The following is a 17,392-nucleotide window of genomic DNA, read 5'->3' as shown; positions in this document are numbered from 1 at the left end:
GTTGTTTGCTCTCTCGGCTGACTTTAGACAGTTGTCTTCCTAGTGGGATTGTTTGGAAATTATTATGGATGTAGATCCTTCCACAAGGTCTATTTAAACCTCTCCCTTCAATGTGCCACTACAAAAGAAATTCATCTTGTGAATGAGAGGTGGCACGTGGTGACTGACTAAATTGTTTGACATGCTCATTAGCATTCTCAAACCTGGACCATTTCTACCTCAGCTACTGTCCCAATCTGTCCTGTTGAGTCGTGCTCATAGGAAAAGGGAGGAAAGATGCGAGCGTATTCTTTCTCTCTGAGAACCTGTCTATAGATTCAATTATCTATCTATCTATAGATATAATGAATACTACATATATATAGTATTTATTCTTCCTTCTCTTTTGCTATATGTGTAATTGGCTTCCCTCTCTTGTACCCAAAACTAATAGTGTCTGGTATTTTGTTTTTGTTTTTGTCTTTTTTCTAAGAGGGAGTCTGGCTCTGTCACCAGGCTGGAGTGCAGTGGTGCAATCTCGGCTCACTACAACCTCTGCCCCCCAGATTCAAGTGATTCTCCTACCTCAGCCTCCTGAGTAGCTGGGACTACAGGTGCATGCCACCACACCCGGCTAATTTTTGTATTTTTAGTAGAGACAGGGTTTCACTATGTTGGCCAGGATTGTCTCGATCTCCTGACCTCATGATCCACCCACCTCACCCTCCCATAGTGCAGGGATTACAGGCATGAGCCACCACGCCCTGCCGTATCTGGTGTTTAAACATATTTCTTCCTTTGCCTAACCTGTAGGACAGCAAGAAAGTAGTGACTTCTCAATGTTCTCAAAATCGTATTGCTGAATTTCAAGTTTCACAATATTTAGGGATAGTGGTCTCTCTTTTCTCTTTTTTCAGTGGCTGGGAACCTCATATATTCGCTCTTGTGTTTTTGGCTAGCCTGTGGATTAGGATGAAGGCCAGATAAATCAGCAGTTTGTAGATAGGGTGATCATTCTGATCACCAGAGAAGTTTCAAAAGTACAAATTCCTGAATCTACTTCCAGACAGCCTTATTTACCTTAGAGATCTAATGTAGAAATCAGGATTCTGTATTTCTGACAAAGCTTCCAAGATTATTTTTGATTCTCTCACAGGTTGGAACCACTGTGGTGGACCTCCTTTTGGAAACCAGGAGACTGTTGGATGCTAATGACTCCTTCTCTAGGTTTTTCTCTGATTTAAAAATCTTTGACATTTGGCATGGTATCTGGGTGGTGTCTACATATTGATAACTACCAGGTAGGGAAAAAGTAGGGGCCTAGTAAATATTTTGATTGATTTTTAGAACATGTGACATATTTGTCTTACCACAATAGTAAGCAGTCATTAAGACCTTGTCTTTGAACTTTATGTCGGTTAAATACATGATTAGGATTTTCTATAAATTGAACAATTTGAAAAAATGAACACTAAGGCTTATATTACTTTCTTTCCCTCCCTCCCTTCTTCCTTCCTTCCTTCCTTCCCCCTCCCTCCCTTTCTTCCTTTCCTTTCCTTCCCTTTCCTTTCCTTTCCTCTCCTCTCCTCTCCTTTGCTTTCTTTTCCTTTCCTTTCCTTTTCTTTTCTTCCTTTCCTTTCCTTTCCTTTTCTTTTCTTCCTTTCCTTTCCTTTCCTTTCCTTTCCTTTCCTTTCCTTCCCTTTCCTTTCCTTTCCCTTCCTTTCCTTTTCTCTCGTCTCCTTTCCTTTCCTTTCCTCTCCTCTCCTCTATTATTTTTCCTTTTTTTTAGAGATGGGGCCTCACTATATTGCCCAGGCTGGATTCAAACTCCTGGGCTCAAGTGAACCTCCTGCCTCAGCCTCCTGAATATATTATTATTATTGGTTTTTTTTACACAATATTATAGGCACCATTGGGTGAACTAATCTCTTGAATGGGGAAATAAACTTTAATTTTTTTTAATTTTTAATTTTTGTTGGTACACAGTTGGTGTGTATTTATTGGGTATATGAGATATTTTGATACAGGCATACAATGTATAATAAGCACTATAGGGTAAATGGGGTATCCATCACCTGAAGCACTTATCCTTTCTTTGAGAGAAACACTCTTAGGATCCTTGCACATGTAGTCATGGCAAGATTTTGTTATATTTTAGAATTCCAGACAATATGAAGTCTAGCCCAAGTCTACACAGCTAAAGATCTTAAACTGAAAGTTCAGGACATGTGGACAACAAAACATGGTTGCTAAAATGAAGGGGGCATAAATAAACGCACATCATCAAAGTAAGTGGGCATAAATAGAATAGTAAGGAAAACTATTAAATAGAGTGAATTGTATAAATGGAAAATGGGAACTTACAAGGAGAAAAACAGAAGAGGGAAACGACATGGAAGTGCTTTGTTTGCCTCCAAAATTATACAAATGTGATTCCAGGCATTGTGATGAGGAGCCAGGAGGGAAGAATAAACAAGAAATTATAGGCACATAGCAAAGGAGAGTGGTTAACATATAGGACTTAGGCAATGTAGCGCAGTATCATGGGAGCTGAGAAATCTAAGGAAGAATAATTAATGCTCAGCTGGGATGGTACTTTCCTCCTTGTTGGATTCCTGGATATAAAGCCCAAAGAGCGTGTGACTTTTCTGAGAAGTTTCACTTAGTTTTCATCAGTGTTCTCCATTATCTGATTAAATGATAAATCTGCTTCCATTTAAATATATGTATTCATTGCTTGCTAGGTAGGAGTTACACAGGATAGGTGTCTAGAATTTAAAGCAGGGATTTTTTTTTTTTCTGAGGTAAACTTAGAAAGAAAAGCAGAAGCAAAAATAAAGGTAAAGAGATTTAAAAAAAGAGACATTGAGGCTGGGTGTGGTGGCTCATGCCTGTAACCCCAGCACTTTGGGAAGCCGAGGCCAGTGTATTGCTTGAGCCCAGGAGTTAGAGACCAGCATGGGCAACATGGCTAAACCCTATCTCTGCAAAAATACAAAAAATCAGACGGGCATGCTGGCACATGCCTATAGTCCCAGCTACCCTGGAGGCTGAGGTGGGAGGGTTGTTTGAGCCTGGGGTGGGGATGGGGGTATTGGGGAAGTTGTGTGGAGAAGGGTTGGAGGAGGCTGCAGTGAGGCAAGGTCACACCACTGAACTCCAGCCTGGGTGACAGAGCTAGACCCTGTCTCAAAACCAACCAACCAACCAACAAACAAACCCCCCTAAAACAAAAGGACATTAGGCATTTAAAAGTGTGCCTTATTGTAATAAAAAAATAGCTCAGACCCTCCTCTAGCTATTTGAATCTATCTCTAAATCTTTAAAATGGACATTTTTTTTTAACCTGTAGTAATTCCCCTGTGATTTTTAGTTTTGTTTGGTTTCTAGATGATAGATACACCAGATTCCTCATAACTTATACTCTGGCAATAGGACCATTAGGATTCTGAAAGTATTTCTTCCCTTTTTGACTTACTAGGCTTTCACATCAAACACTGTGACATGCCTCAGAATTTCTCTCTCTGTGGCCAGGAATAGAACAGTCTAATACATATCACTTTCTTCCCTCTTGCCTATCCCCTCCCCCTCATACACCTGTACCCCATGATTCCTCCTTTCATGGCAGAACTGTGACTGTGAAGTTGTGTTATTCTTCCAGCAGTGAGCTTCAACAGAAAGGACAGGGCTCCTAAAGGAATAAATTTATATCTGGTTGCCAGGACCTCCAATGATCTGAGTGTGGTTTTGCTGTCATCAAGAAGCTCGTTTTTTCTCTCTTCCATTAGACTAAATACAAATCTTTGGAATTCTTGCTAATGTTAAAGTAAGAGTTTCGTAGACTTCAGAGTTTAAGTGTAGTCTCATAGGACTTCAGACCTTTTATTATTTTTTCCCCTGGCCTTTTCTTATGGCTATGAATAGAGGAAGTTGGAATGTATCTTTTGTGATTTGCTCTCTTACCTTCTAATTTGAAGAGCTTCTCAATAAGCTAGAATTGTTCCAACTCCAAGCTTCTGCAAAATAAAATTGTTTGTAATCATATACACTTTTGCATTGTTGGCACATGTGCTTGGCTACTTTTTTAATATAAAGTACTTTTGGGTACCTTTCGGAGAAGAGGATAATTCAACAATTTATTTAAGAGTTGACTCCTCTGGAGCTTTAATATCATATCAGTTTCTTAGGAAGGCTAGCTGCTGGAAAGTTAATGTGTGATGACCACGTTCTCTGGTTGGAGGTAAATGAGTGCTATGGGCATTTTTTGCTTTAAGTGACTTGATTGGGTACCATCTTTTATGGCACCTGGGAAGCCAATTAATAGAGAAAGTGAGTTACTAATCTTTTCTCAGCTGTGCAAGAAAAAGAGTCAAAACATAATGGGTACATTCTTCTAAGTGTGAAAAATTACCCACTTTGTCTATTTCATATTTCTTAAATTCCAAAATTAATGACTTTTCCGGAAAAATGCATGTATCTCTGTGGACACAGAGTTTATGAATGCAAGGGGGCGTTGCTGGAGAGTTGAAAGGAGGACTTCTGGGTAGGAGAAAAAAACATGTACACCTTGAAATGTACATTTTTCATGCTTTCACATAGTTTTTCAGAAGGACTATTGTGGAGATAAGCTGCTTTTCTAAAAGCAGCTATATTTAGCTGATGCTAAAACAGGGGTGATAGGTAGTAGTTTTGATTTTAAGTCACTCATAGGTTATTTTGCCGGGCTTTTGGCAATTTTACTTTTGGTTGATAAAACCGCATCTCAGATTTAGGTTCCTATGCAACTGCTGGAATACTAAGACATTGTAGATATAGACTCCCTGCTGGCTTCCTACTGACAGGACACCTGATTGGTGACCTGTACTTGTTACTGTTCCACACATTTGTATCTTTCTTATACTGCTTGTTCTGCTAGGAGCACTCTCACCACCTTTACCTGGGAAACCTTGTTCATTCTTTAAGAATCAGCTCAGTCACCATCTCCTCCTGGAAAGTCATGACTGAGGCTCCAGATTGAGTTCAGTGCACTTCTGTTATAATCTGGCTCCTCCCCTTATGGAATTTGACTAGAATTGTAACGATCTATCCCTGTGTCCATCTTTACTATTAGAATATTAATTTTTCTAGGCAATGTGACTTACGCTGCCCTAGAAAGACTGCTAGGATATTCTAACACCCATCACAGTGCCCAAAAATGTTTTTTGAGTTCAACCAAGACCATGATTAAAATGGAATTATGAAGGTCTGCATTCAGATTCCTTGGTGGCAGTCTGCCTAGCAGGCACAGGGTAGATGAGGGGAGTCTGTTCCCAGGCGAGTTGTTGGCTGCTTTTGCATGAAGTAAGATCAAGTAAGATCAGAGTGGTTGTCATTTGACAAATTCCTTTCAAGCAATTGCTTCCATGTGTCAGAAATGGTTACAACAATTGCTACCATTATGCATTAATGATAATGCATTAACAATAACGCTTATAGCATTTGATTTCCTATAAAGTATTTTTCAAATATTTGTTATATCATTTGATCCTAACAATGACATTGAGAAACAAGGATTCCTTTTTATTACATTTTGCAGGTGAGAAAACTGATCCTGGAATGGATTCATTCATTCAACAAAATTTTGAGTGTATACTATGAGCTAGGCTCTGAGGCACAGGAAAGTAAATAAGACAAATATGGTCCCAATCTACACAGAGCTTACATTTTAATGGGAAAGACAGACCCTAAAAATTAATTACACAATTAATTGTTTAATTACAGCCCTGATTAGTGCTGTGAAGAATTAAGTACGTGTTTGTACACATAAAAGAGAGAACATGAGACCAGTGGAGCAGATCTTGTATGAAGAGTTAGAAAAATAACTTGTATAAGGGATGGGTATGTTGAAATAAAGGAAGGGGCAGGAGTTATCTGGGGAAGGGAAATGAGGAATCAGGGCATGGGAAGGAGATTTACACCTTTGAGCAGCTAAAAGGAAAAGTGTAGGGAACCCTGGGAGAGTGGGAGGAAACAGAGCAGGTGATAGGCAGGTGAAAAAAAAATTAGTGGGTTTTGTTAGTAAGAAGCACATGAAGACTGTTAGGTTTGTCTTTTACCGCAACTTCAAGCAATGGCTTTGGGGGAAAATGACTTGACATAAAAAGAGGAGAAGGGAGTTGGCCAGAAAAGTAACCACAGAGCCTGAGATAATGCAAAGCACCAAACGTTTTCAGATCTTAGAAGCCTTTTAACACATTTAAAGATGTTTATTTACATCCCTATTCCATGGTGATGAAAGCTGACCACGAGCTGGGTCATCTCAATTTTCTTTCCTATTGAGTTTCATTGTGGGGTGTTCACTCCAGGTTTTCCCAGGTCTTGTTGTAGCCGGTGAAAAGCTATGAACATTCACAGCCTCATTTTAACTAAATTAACTAGACTTACAACCTCAGTGTCAGCGAACAATGAAAGCTTACCACTGAACATATGAAACAAAAATGAAATTAGCCAGCGGTAGGAGACTACAAACAGCTGAGGCATTCAATTGTTAGCCATTTGAAGGATTAACTTCTAAATCATGTAGAGCTCCGTTGGTAGTTTAACTAGTTGGACACTCAAGGGTATATAAAAACACACTTAAAGTAGAAATGTATTTCTTCACCTATAAAATAGAGATTTACTGGCAGGTTGTGATATTATTAATACTGGATTTCCTTGCCTTGGCCCGTGAACTTAATCATATTTTCCCTTGCTTTCCTCACTTGCAGTCTTGCAACTAGGTTTCAAAACAGATACTATAGAATCAACTACATCCCCAGTCAGGTAGGAGGACATAACTGTCTAGGTGGACTGCTGAAGAATTGTCTAAAAATCTCTGCTTATTTTTCTGGAATTCTACTCTTGCCCTGTGCTATTGTTTTCCACACCCCAGATTTACACAGCTCATTGAAAATTCAACCAGGCTTAAAGATTTTATTTGATGGTAATTTCAATAATAATTATGGAGGCTGCCAAACTCTTCTTACCCTGTTAAAAAACAAACAAAAAATAAACCTGCCATCATAACAATAAAACTCACCAGTAAGTTGTTTTCACGATATCTTAAAATTCAGTTTGGTGTTTCTTGCAGGATTGGTAGACCTGTTCTGAATTTACAGCCAAAGAAACTCAATTAACGATTACTATCAATTATTTTTGTACATTTCAACAACATTTGTTGAGAACCCAGAAGCTTTTTTAAAAAGAATGTTGGCAACTTGTATTTTAATATTTCATTAAAATAAGTCCACTAGTTCACCTAAGTAAGTGTTTATTCAATTGGAGGCTAATTGAATAATTAGGATTGATGAATTTTATATGGAGTTTTTCTTCTTTTAAACCCAGGTTAGAAGGCAGCTGGAAGAGGCTATTTTCTGACTGTTTCCTATTATCAGAATCTCTCTCTATGTATCTGTATCTATAACTTTCCCCATCCCCAAATCATTTTCAGGAAAGAGCCACAAACTGGCATGTTTCTTTTCTTTCTTTATTTAAAGAGGCTGAAGTGAAAGGGGAAAAAAAAAGAGTGGAATCACCAAGAAAACCCCAAACAAATAAAGTGCAAACACAGAGTGACAAGCACACTCAGACTCTGGATTGGTTATGGATGAGACGACAAGTATATGATGAAATTAATGACCCTCTGTCAACTTTTTAGATCTCACTTTTAAAGAGAATGGACCAAAAATCAATAGCCCCCAAACCACCAGTACTCCAGTGAACCAGTCTTTCATTTATCTTGCTGTTGGCACTCAGATAGAAATGCAGCCAAGCACAGCACAGAGCCTTCACTGGGAGTCATCATCACAGGCAATGTTGGAGTACCCCAGTTAAGGGTCAAAGGTGTGTACCAAGGCTTCTTTGAGAAGGACCTGCTTCTAAATACCAATATCAGTATTCACTTTATTCAGCTGAAGTCCATTTGGCATATGCATATCCAGTGTTTGGGTTTTGAGAGGCTGCCTGTTGGACTGATGGATTCCTAACCCAGCAATAGAAACGGATGGCCAGGGATTCTACTCACTCTGGTTTTATTCCTTGATTCTTCAAATGTTACATCTCAAGTGTTCAGATGGCAACAAAATACAACTTTAGAATCAAAGTAAAGTAGACATACAAGTTTTAAAGATGTGAGTTTGTAAGGACATGTGATTTTTACACCATGACTTCATCATGATTCCTAAGTAGCATAGTGTTTGAAGAACTCTTGTTAGAAAAGGATCAGGTAAAATGTAGAGTTTATATTCAGAATATTATGAGCTAAAGCCCAGAAGAACTGTAATTGAGCAAAAGAAGAAAACATTTAAAACAGCAGATGAGTTGTAATTGAGCTTGTAATTTTTGTGGGTATTCTTAGAAGTAATCACTTATCTCCAAGATTGAATTTTCTAGAAATAAAATTGGTTAGTATATCATGAGGATTTTCTTACGGTGAGAAAGTCATATTAAAATGTGAAAGATAAATTAATCTATACCAAGTGTTCAATAGCTCTGTTAACAGCTGAGGCCAAAGTGAAATGAGATGATGTCATTATGTTAAAATGGATGTCAACACATACAGAAAAAATCAGTGTAAAATGAGAGATATCACATTTTGATGATAATCTAAGACAAGCAAAGTGTTGGCCATTTATCTGGCTTTGTCCAAATGGAATTTAATCAATGGCTGTCTTTAAGGTTTTTATTTTATTTTATTTATATAATGAATACTTATAGAGAACTTACTATGTGCCAGCCACTATTCTGAGCACTTTATACATAATAGCCTATTAAATAACAATACTAGGAAACAGATATTATTATCCCAGTTTTACAAATGTGCAAAAAGCACAGAGAGGTTAAGTAACTTGCCCAAGGGCACACGGCTAATTAGTGACAAAGCTGAGATTAAAACCCAGGCAGTTCAGCCCCAGAATTCATGCTCTTAACCTTTAAACAAGGCTGTCTTAAGAATGAAGAACTTAAAACATCAGAGGGAACTTAAATAAAGTACGAATATATAGGTGAAAAGAGCTTAAATTGAGAAATTTGTTAGTAATAAGAATTTTGTTTTTATTCTGATTCTAATATAAGTATTCGTTGTAAGATTTTTAAAAGAAAAAATTCTTCCACACAAAAAAGAGGTGAATTGAGGAAACATTTTCAACATTTTAAATATTAAATATATTTGGCTTGATATTTGGAGTCTGACACAGTGACAGTAAGGAGAGAAAATCAGTAAACACTAAAAATTTACTATTTAATGTTTAATTTAATTTCTTAGTAGAAGAAAGAAAATTTGAATTTTGTATTCTCAACATAGACAAAGATTTGATGATTATGACCATGAACAATGGTGGAGTTGCTCTTCTTCTCACCTGAATTGGGATAGCTGTATACAGAGGGAAGTTATACTATATTATAAATTGATATAGAAGAAAAATACCATTTAAAGGGATACATATGACCATAAAGCTCAATAGATTTAAATGAATAATATACAGTAATCCATCAGTTTCCTGAAGAACTTTCCCCACTTTTCCCCATGTAATGCCCTCTTAATTTGCTTTTTCGAATCCAGTGAGAATTAGAAAAAGCAGGTAGAATGAGAGTGACTAAAAGTAATAAGCAATGAATGAGGGTCCGTGGTGCTTTTCGAAAACTAGAGGGTGTGAGATTTACACGGCGAGACATCCTGATGGACAACAAGGAAGATTTTTTGGATAGTGTTTTGAGATTTTCTTTTGTTTCCAATCCAACAAAGAATCTTGCTGTTATGAAAAGGATCACAGAGATATGCTTTACATTTAAATGCCCATGCCAAATGTAACTACATTTTTACATTCCAAAATTTAACAGACAACTGTTTTGAAATGCTTTCAAAACAAAAATGTTCCGTGTCTCAATTGCTTTGGAAATGTTAGCAAAACTCCAAATGTCAATCTTTAATATGGCCATATGCAAGAATCCTCACACAAATGTTGTCTCAGGTGATAATAGGAATAGCATCATTACCTTGGATGTCCTGGCTCTGGTATCCGTTGTGCTGTTGCTCTCAAGGGTTCTTTGGCCGGTGAGGTGGGCATGTGAGTCTTCTCTTCTGCCTGGTTCCCACTCTGTGGGTGTCTCTCAGCAAGCTTTGCAGAAACTTCGCAGATTAAGGAGGAACCTTCATTAGTCAAGGGCACATATCCCTTGAAGAAAAATAGGTGAATTAAAAACATTTTTTTTGCAGTTGTACTTTTAGTTCTCCTAACAAAATTATATTTGATAAAAATATGATAGGCATCTGCACTTGATATCTGACACCATGACAGTGAAGGTGCAAATTACCATTTAAGAGGAAACAAAGGCCATCTTATTGCACTCTCCCAATTACTCCCAAATCCAATGGCAATTGGAGAAATGAAAAAAATTAAACGTATAACTTGATACATGTAAATATTTAAGGTTTCACTATCAAAGTAGAACAAGTTACACAGAATTTCTCATATGGCTACATCATCTAAATGAAAAGTTCAAATACATTTGAGGATGACCTTAGAGTTTAAAATATAATAATTTTCTTATTTTTATTCTGTTCCCACTCATACTGATTGAAGCTCATCTATCTGGAGGCAGAATCCACCTCCCTTGTTCATTTTATCCTTTAAGTAGAGATGACACTCAGCTGCTTAAATATTGCTTAACACCTCTAGCAAAACCAGATGCCAAGCTCCATTTTGTACACTTTTTTTCAGTTGAAATAACTAACTTAACCATTACAAATTAGTCTTTAAAACAAACCATCTGAACAACAAACTAAGTATGCCTAGGGAACAGATGGAGTTTTTATGTTTTCACATGAGCATCAAGCTAATATCTGTGCAAGATGAATGATGCCATATAGGAATCTCTGCTTAATCCTTACATTTCCCAGTGGGGTGGTTTCTTTTTTAATGCCCGGTGCCTGGGAAAGGGAGTCCATTTCCTTATACTTAACTTGCATTGTAAAATTACATGTGTGTGTTATTTTGTATGCTCACAGACATATAAATGTGTGCCCACACTGTCCATGAAATATCTTGAACTGAGCATTTGTCCAAGTGCTTCATTAGCTTAGATGCTGAAAATGAGTTTTTATGCTTGCCAACAGGAAAACTTTTTGTCCTATTGAACTGGGCTTTGAAAAACAGCTTCTTATTTGGTAAATAAAAATTAGTCTTTATGTTTCTCACATGAGGTTGTTCTTTAAAATTTGCATGTTTTACAAAGTTTCATGAACAAATAATTTAGACACAAGAAAATTTTGTTTTTAAGAAATTTTCAAAGTAATTATTCTGTAAATCCTAGAATATAGACTATATTTGCCTTTGGCTTATACATTTACAAATAAAGACTACCTTTACAGTATTCATTAATGGCAACAGTATTACTTGTTGAGTTTGAAAGAAAAAACCCCAAGCCCCTATCCAAGACTGTTTCCAGTTTTTCGTAAGGATGTTTTCCAGTGTGATACAGATAAGTAAATTTAACAGCATAAAAATTTCAAGTCTTCATTTTTTTCCATTAAGCTAAATAGAAAATTAACTGATTTGAGTGCTAACATATGAATTCAAGAAACACATATGGGACATCTAATTTTTGCCAGGAATGTAGTATACACTAAAGATTAATGTTGTAAAAGCAAAACTTCTCACTCCTTGCTCTCAGAGAGCTCCTAATCTAGAACATTGTTGTCTTCTTTTTTCTCTCCTGCCTGCTGGCAAAGATGGGAAAGAGCCCTAAGTAAAAACATCTGGCTGTCTGACATTAAGCCCATCATTCAGCATGTGTGCAATTTTCTCATCAACAGCTTAGTCTTTTGGTGTAAGAATAATATTACATCTATATAATGCTTGAACTCTGGCATGTTGAGCTGTTACCTTTGATTGAGAGTATAGGCTTTCCCTGCTGTCTGCTGGGGCTACCTTCACTGGCTAGAGGATTGAGTTGTTGGTAGAATTTGTCTCTCACTGGATCTCTAGGTTCATGGAAAATCTGCTCAGAGGTGTCTGAAATTTACACTTTAGAATGCCACCAGAGTTTGGCGATTGAGAGCCCAGTTACACGCTAGTGTATTTGGAAATACACTAGTGAATATTTGGATAGTGAATTTGGAAAGGGATAACAAAGTTGTATAACAAAGATGAAGAAAGAAGGTAGCTCTTCTACAAAAATATCAGCCTATTATTTTTTGGTGACTAAATGTAAACTTAAAAGGCATGGCATGAAACTATCTCACCAGGGTTCCTACTGCTCCCATTGGTCTTTAAGATCCTTGGAATTGGCTGAAGCCTTTGATTTCCCATAAGATGCCTTAAATCATGCTTTCTATAAAGGTTAAGGAACTACTTTATCAGCTAGGTGTTTTGCTACTGCTACTTTTGCACACACAGGCAGCTGTGATGAACTTATATGCTTCTATAACTTATCACTTCCAAAAATTTATTTTTTCAAAAATGGAGAGCAATAGTTTGTGTTGTTCTATTGTTGTTTTTTTAGACCTGTGTGAGCTGGTTCAGAACTGCTGGAAATGTGGTACAGTGGGAACCAAGAAGCCTGGGTCTTTCATTGCTATTTATTGGCTAAATGACCTTCACCAAATCTCTGAAAACTTAAATTTTTCATATTTGAAAAATAAAGATTGTATATAAGCGGAGGCACAGATTTCTTTGCAGTCCTAAAATTCTAGAGTTTTTCAAAACTTTGCAATGATGTCAGCTTCCTCTGGGCAATAACACTAGCCTGGTGTTTGTTGACATCTTTTTTATGTAAAAATGTCTTTCTGTTTGAACATCCATCTGCACCATGGTTTCTGTCCCAGATGATGAGTCAGATAAGACCACAGCTTCAATCATTTAGAAGCTGATTATTTTACAGCTGATCTTTCAACTAATTTAGATAATAGATGAAGTACGAAAATAAGAGAGTAGGGGTGGCGCAAGTGGAAGATTCAACCCTAGCAGAACTGAACTGTTGTGTCCAATATCAATACACCCTGTTCTTGGGAGAAGATCCTTGATACAACTGCTTGTCTGTTTTAGAAAAAAAAAGAAAACATTGGTTTTCTCTAGGAGCTGGTGTTTAAGGCTGCAGGTTTACTGGCTGAGAAGGAACAGGAAGGCAAGGAGGGCACCAAATAAAAGATAAGGATTATTTTCCAAAAAGGCCCTGGCCAACTGATACCTGAATCTGGAACATGATCTCCCATATATCTTGGACTCTCCCGTAAATTAATTGGTTCCCCTTTGTGGATGTTTTTGGCCCTTTTCTTATTTAATCCTTGTGTGGCACCATGCTTTGCTATCACACTGCCATTTCCTCTTTGCACTCTTGACAAAACCTGAGTCTATGGAACCTGTAATGGACAGGGCTAATGGGGGCCTAGTTGGTACTTGTCCAATTTCTTGCAAGGAGACTGAATCCACTCTCAGCGAGATTTGTTCTGAAGGGGAGAAGCCAAGTCTTGCCATGTAAAATAATAAATGAGTTTCAGATAACGTATTCTTGTACTTTTTTCCTAGAATAATTAGAACATTCATACAAATAGATTTATTCTCCTTGAAATGTATTTAATTGCCTCTGTTATAAATGACTTGTAAACATGTCCATGCCATCTAATCTTTCTGATTCTCAGTTTGTAAAATGAGGGTGCTGAACTCTATGATCTCTAAGGTCTTTTCCAACTCTAAATTCTATGACCCAATACTTCTATTGTTTAGACAAAAAATAGGTCTGTTCTGAAATGTTCTGTAAGTTAGGCAGCAATCCAAACTGACTTTTTAAGAATTCACATAAGAAAAAAAAATATTCTCACATAGAGTTCTATAGGATGAAGAGAGGGCCCATTCACTATTTGTTTGCTCTCTGTGGGAAAGCTATTCTTTTTTTTCCTCTTTGAACAATATAAGGAAACAACTTATCTTTTACAATTTTTGGATTCAGTTCATGGAGGGTGTCAGTATTGTCTAGTGTTCCCAATGAGGACGTGGGAGTCTGAGATCCCAGGCCTGGTTCCCAGCTTTTCTGCTCCTTTTGTGACCTTCAGAAGCCACAAAACAACTCTCAAGACTCAGTTTATCTGCCTGAGAAATTGGGCTCTTACTTCTTTACCACAGGGAAAACCTATTCTTAAACATTTTGGAAAAGGATTACAGCAGCCTAAAGAGTTAAGAAGATTAACTTTAGTCTTTCGGGGTGTATACTAACGCCAGTCTCGGGTGCTTCTCCACTGCCTAGCACCAGATGCTTTTGCACAAGTAGTATAGGGTAGAGCATCACAGGCCTAATTCAGAAACTATAAGAATCCAACATAAATGGGCCTTGCTTGAACTGCAGGTGACCCTTAGTACACCTGAAACAGGTTTGCTATGTAAAGTATTAGTAAATCAAGTTGAAAGATAAGCAAATGTAGGATTTGGAGCAGGGGACAGGTTGAGGGGGAAGGGGGAATACAAGCCTGATGATTTTGTTGGAAACATCTACTTCTGTATAAACAGTTATCATTTTAATTAAAATGAATCTTAGCTACAGCTTAGGCTGAGCAAATTGTCCTGCATTACTGCAGATATTTTCAGTAATAATTGAAAACTAAAAGCAAACTTCCTATATTATCTGGTCAACTTTTCAGGTAAAAACACTTGGTAAAGTGTAAAGAAAGTGTGACAAACTTAATATTGTTTTAGTGATTTCTCCAAATTAACATGAACCAGTGAAGTTTTACTATTGTCAGAAACTTGAAACAACCCAGATGTTCCTAAAAATCTCATGTATGGAGTGGGTAAATAATATTGCTTATAGTTTCATAGTAACTGCTTGACTCAGAAATAGTCAGGTTGTAAATTTCAAATCAATCCCTAGAACCTCACTGCACAAAACACCAGGTCAAGAAAATAATTATGTTTGAGGTTTACGGTTTAGGATCCAACTATAACATCAGATCAGCTTTTGTGAATAAGAGTACTATTTGATCAGGATTACATCAGTAAGCATGAAATGAGCACTTGGATTTCCCAAGCACATGTGAAAATGGGAAACGCTCTAAAACAACCTTCCCAATACAGGTAGAAATAGCCATTTTGGATATGTACTCTTTCGGCTTTTGTGTAAGGGAATCGAGTCATCATTCAGACATGTTTAAATGCTGCGCTTGAGCTGCTTTTTTGCAAGGTGTGAACATGCTGGAGCTGCACCATGATTCATCATATTAAACTTCATTTGGTAGAAACATTACAAGGGAATAGGTTCTCTGTTTCCTAGGAAGTGCCTCTGCTCTACATGACTTCCTAATCGCCCTGCTGGCCTCTGCCCCTTTCTTTCTTTGTAGCCTGTACCCTTAGTCCAGTGTGCGGCTACATTTGGACCAGAGGCCCCCATCCTGTGAAAAATTTAGATGGCTATAGCAGTAATCAAAAAATACCAATAAAGTATCACCAGTCCTCGCTGGTGATGTGGGATGGCGGGTGAGTGAGATATAAAAATGAATCATGAGGCAAGACATGATTGCTGCTCAGGCAACCATTTCTAAATGTGAGTGCACCCAGGTTGCATAAATGGTTCGGAATATTCTCCGTTAGGCCAAAAGGCTTGCAGATAACGGCATCAACTCATCAGGCTCCAAGGCCCCCAGGGACTCGGGAGCAGAAGAGTTGTTGCTCAAGTGGCCCAGCCAAAAACATTTATATCTCGGCGCTGTTGGATAAGTGGCATCTGCTGACAGGAACTGCTTGGAATAAAGTTGGTTTTAAAAAATAAGCACCACAGCTCTCTGTGTTTAATACAGGACACCACAGCTATATATGCTTAATGCAGGAAGCTTTCTGAGGTGTAAAGAATGGTTAAGTAAATGAGTGGGATACCATTAATCTTGGTTTGTTTCAGCACTACATCTTTAGCAGTTGAAGGCGGGGGTGGAAAAGAAAAAGACTTGCTCCTAGCTCATAACCTGAGTGTTAAAACTGATGTCCTTCCCATTAAGGCCTGTAAACTCATTAGCACATGGCAATTTATCCTCTTTTATTTCTTCTCAATTATCCTATCATCCATTGTATCTGGATCTGATTACCCTTTCCCAGAGTCAAACATTATCTTGTAAATCATTTGCTTTAAGTCCAAGCCTGCCATTGCGCAGCTTGGGATTTGCTTAGGCAGGTAATAAATCAATTAGTATTAAACCTGTGGTGTCATCTATTTTCTTTCCTCGTGCTTAGAAAAAGGAACACCTGAAAACCTAGCTTAGGTTACATCACATTTTCGTGTATGCTTTTGAACAATACAGACACACTTGCTCCTATTCCAAGGGGAAGAAAAGATAAGGGAAAACAAAACAAAAAAAGAAACCCAAATCCTCAGTGAGGGCCTGGAAGACTGATGGCATTACAGGTATGTGGCCCTCATATTTCAGAGGTGACATTTTTAGTAATAATTGGGAATATCTATTATTCAAACATGAATATCAGAGATTCCATTTAAGATGATAGTCTCAATTTTATCCTCAAAATACAGTTATGGAGCCTAAAAGAAGATTGTGGTTCATTTTTTTCTTCTATTAGTCTTTTATGTACGTTCTGTTTCTTAGCACACATACAAGTTGGCCTGATATGATCAGATAAGAAGAGTGAATAATTTTTAGGTGACTGTCCTCTCTTCCCCTATATATTCTAAAGGATGTCTCTTCTCCCTTTAAGTACTATACTAATTTACTTAATCATTTTATCTGCACTCCTGGAGCTAATGCTTAATCCTTTGGCCAAGTTTCTGAACAGAGAGCCCGACCAAACAATTGTAGCTCAAAATTAAGCCCTGTGAGTTCCTAAATTAAAAGAAAAAAATCATCTGGGGTATCTCAACAATGAGTAGCCTCTCCTAAGCGCTGCCCCATCCATGGGCTATATTAATTAGTGAAGATTCTGGCCCTTCTGCTCGGGGAAGGGGTGCTTGGAAGGGACTGTCAAACACATGGCAGGGCCCCAGCAGGGGAGCTGGTTTTAGCTGTGGAGAACAGTGGTAGAGCTGTGAACAGAGCTGGAGAACGATGAGGTTGGAGGGATTGGATGGCAATTAATAACAACTGGCCCTGGGTCTGGCTGCTGAGACGGCAGCCAGCCCAGCCCCCTGGATGTACTTTCCTCTTATACATCCTGCCACTGACCTGCCTCACATCAGGGCCTCCTGCCTGCTTCCAGTGGCTCTTCTGGTTTCAGTCCTTGGTTTTCACATTAGAAAAGCACACCCAGCGAGAACATGTGTGTGTTCTTCCTCCTATGGGTGGAGGGAAGAACCCTAATTTAGTAGTTTGTTTATTACTAATACTGGTTAAACCTTCAGTGCGTAGTATTATGGTGGGTACAGGGGTCGCAGATAACCATACAGCTATGTGGTCCCACCTTTACGGAGG

At 37.9% G+C, this 17,392-nt stretch overlaps 1 protein-coding gene and 1 long non-coding RNA gene across 5 annotated transcripts in view; one reads left to right on the top strand and one right to left on the bottom strand.

Moving 5' to 3' along the window:
- The window catches only part of MECOM (MDS1 and EVI1 complex locus), a 578,348-nt gene that overhangs the window by 187,973 nt on the left and 372,983 nt on the right, over positions 1 to 17,392 (top strand). The window lies entirely within an intron of this gene.
- Positions 1 to 17,392, bottom strand: part of LOC130541377 (uncharacterized) — a 29,321-nt gene that overhangs the window by 3,083 nt on the left and 8,846 nt on the right. Inside the window, exons 2-4 of the long non-coding RNA XR_008955423.1 lie at positions 9,991 to 10,169; positions 7,037 to 7,103; positions 3,943 to 3,995 (exon numbers count right to left, since the gene is read on the bottom strand). This is a non-coding gene — a long non-coding RNA (uncharacterized LOC130541377). The remainder of the gene's footprint in view (positions 1 to 3,942; positions 3,996 to 7,036; positions 7,104 to 9,990; positions 10,170 to 17,392) is intronic.

Source organism: Pan paniscus, chromosome 2 (genome assembly GCF_029289425.2).
Source record: "Pan paniscus chromosome 2, NHGRI_mPanPan1-v2.0_pri, whole genome shotgun sequence".
Taxonomy (NCBI): Eukaryota; Metazoa; Chordata; class Mammalia; order Primates; family Hominidae; genus Pan; species Pan paniscus.
Note: the sequence above shows the minus strand (reverse complement) of the source record. Positions and strands in the feature narration are given on the sequence as shown.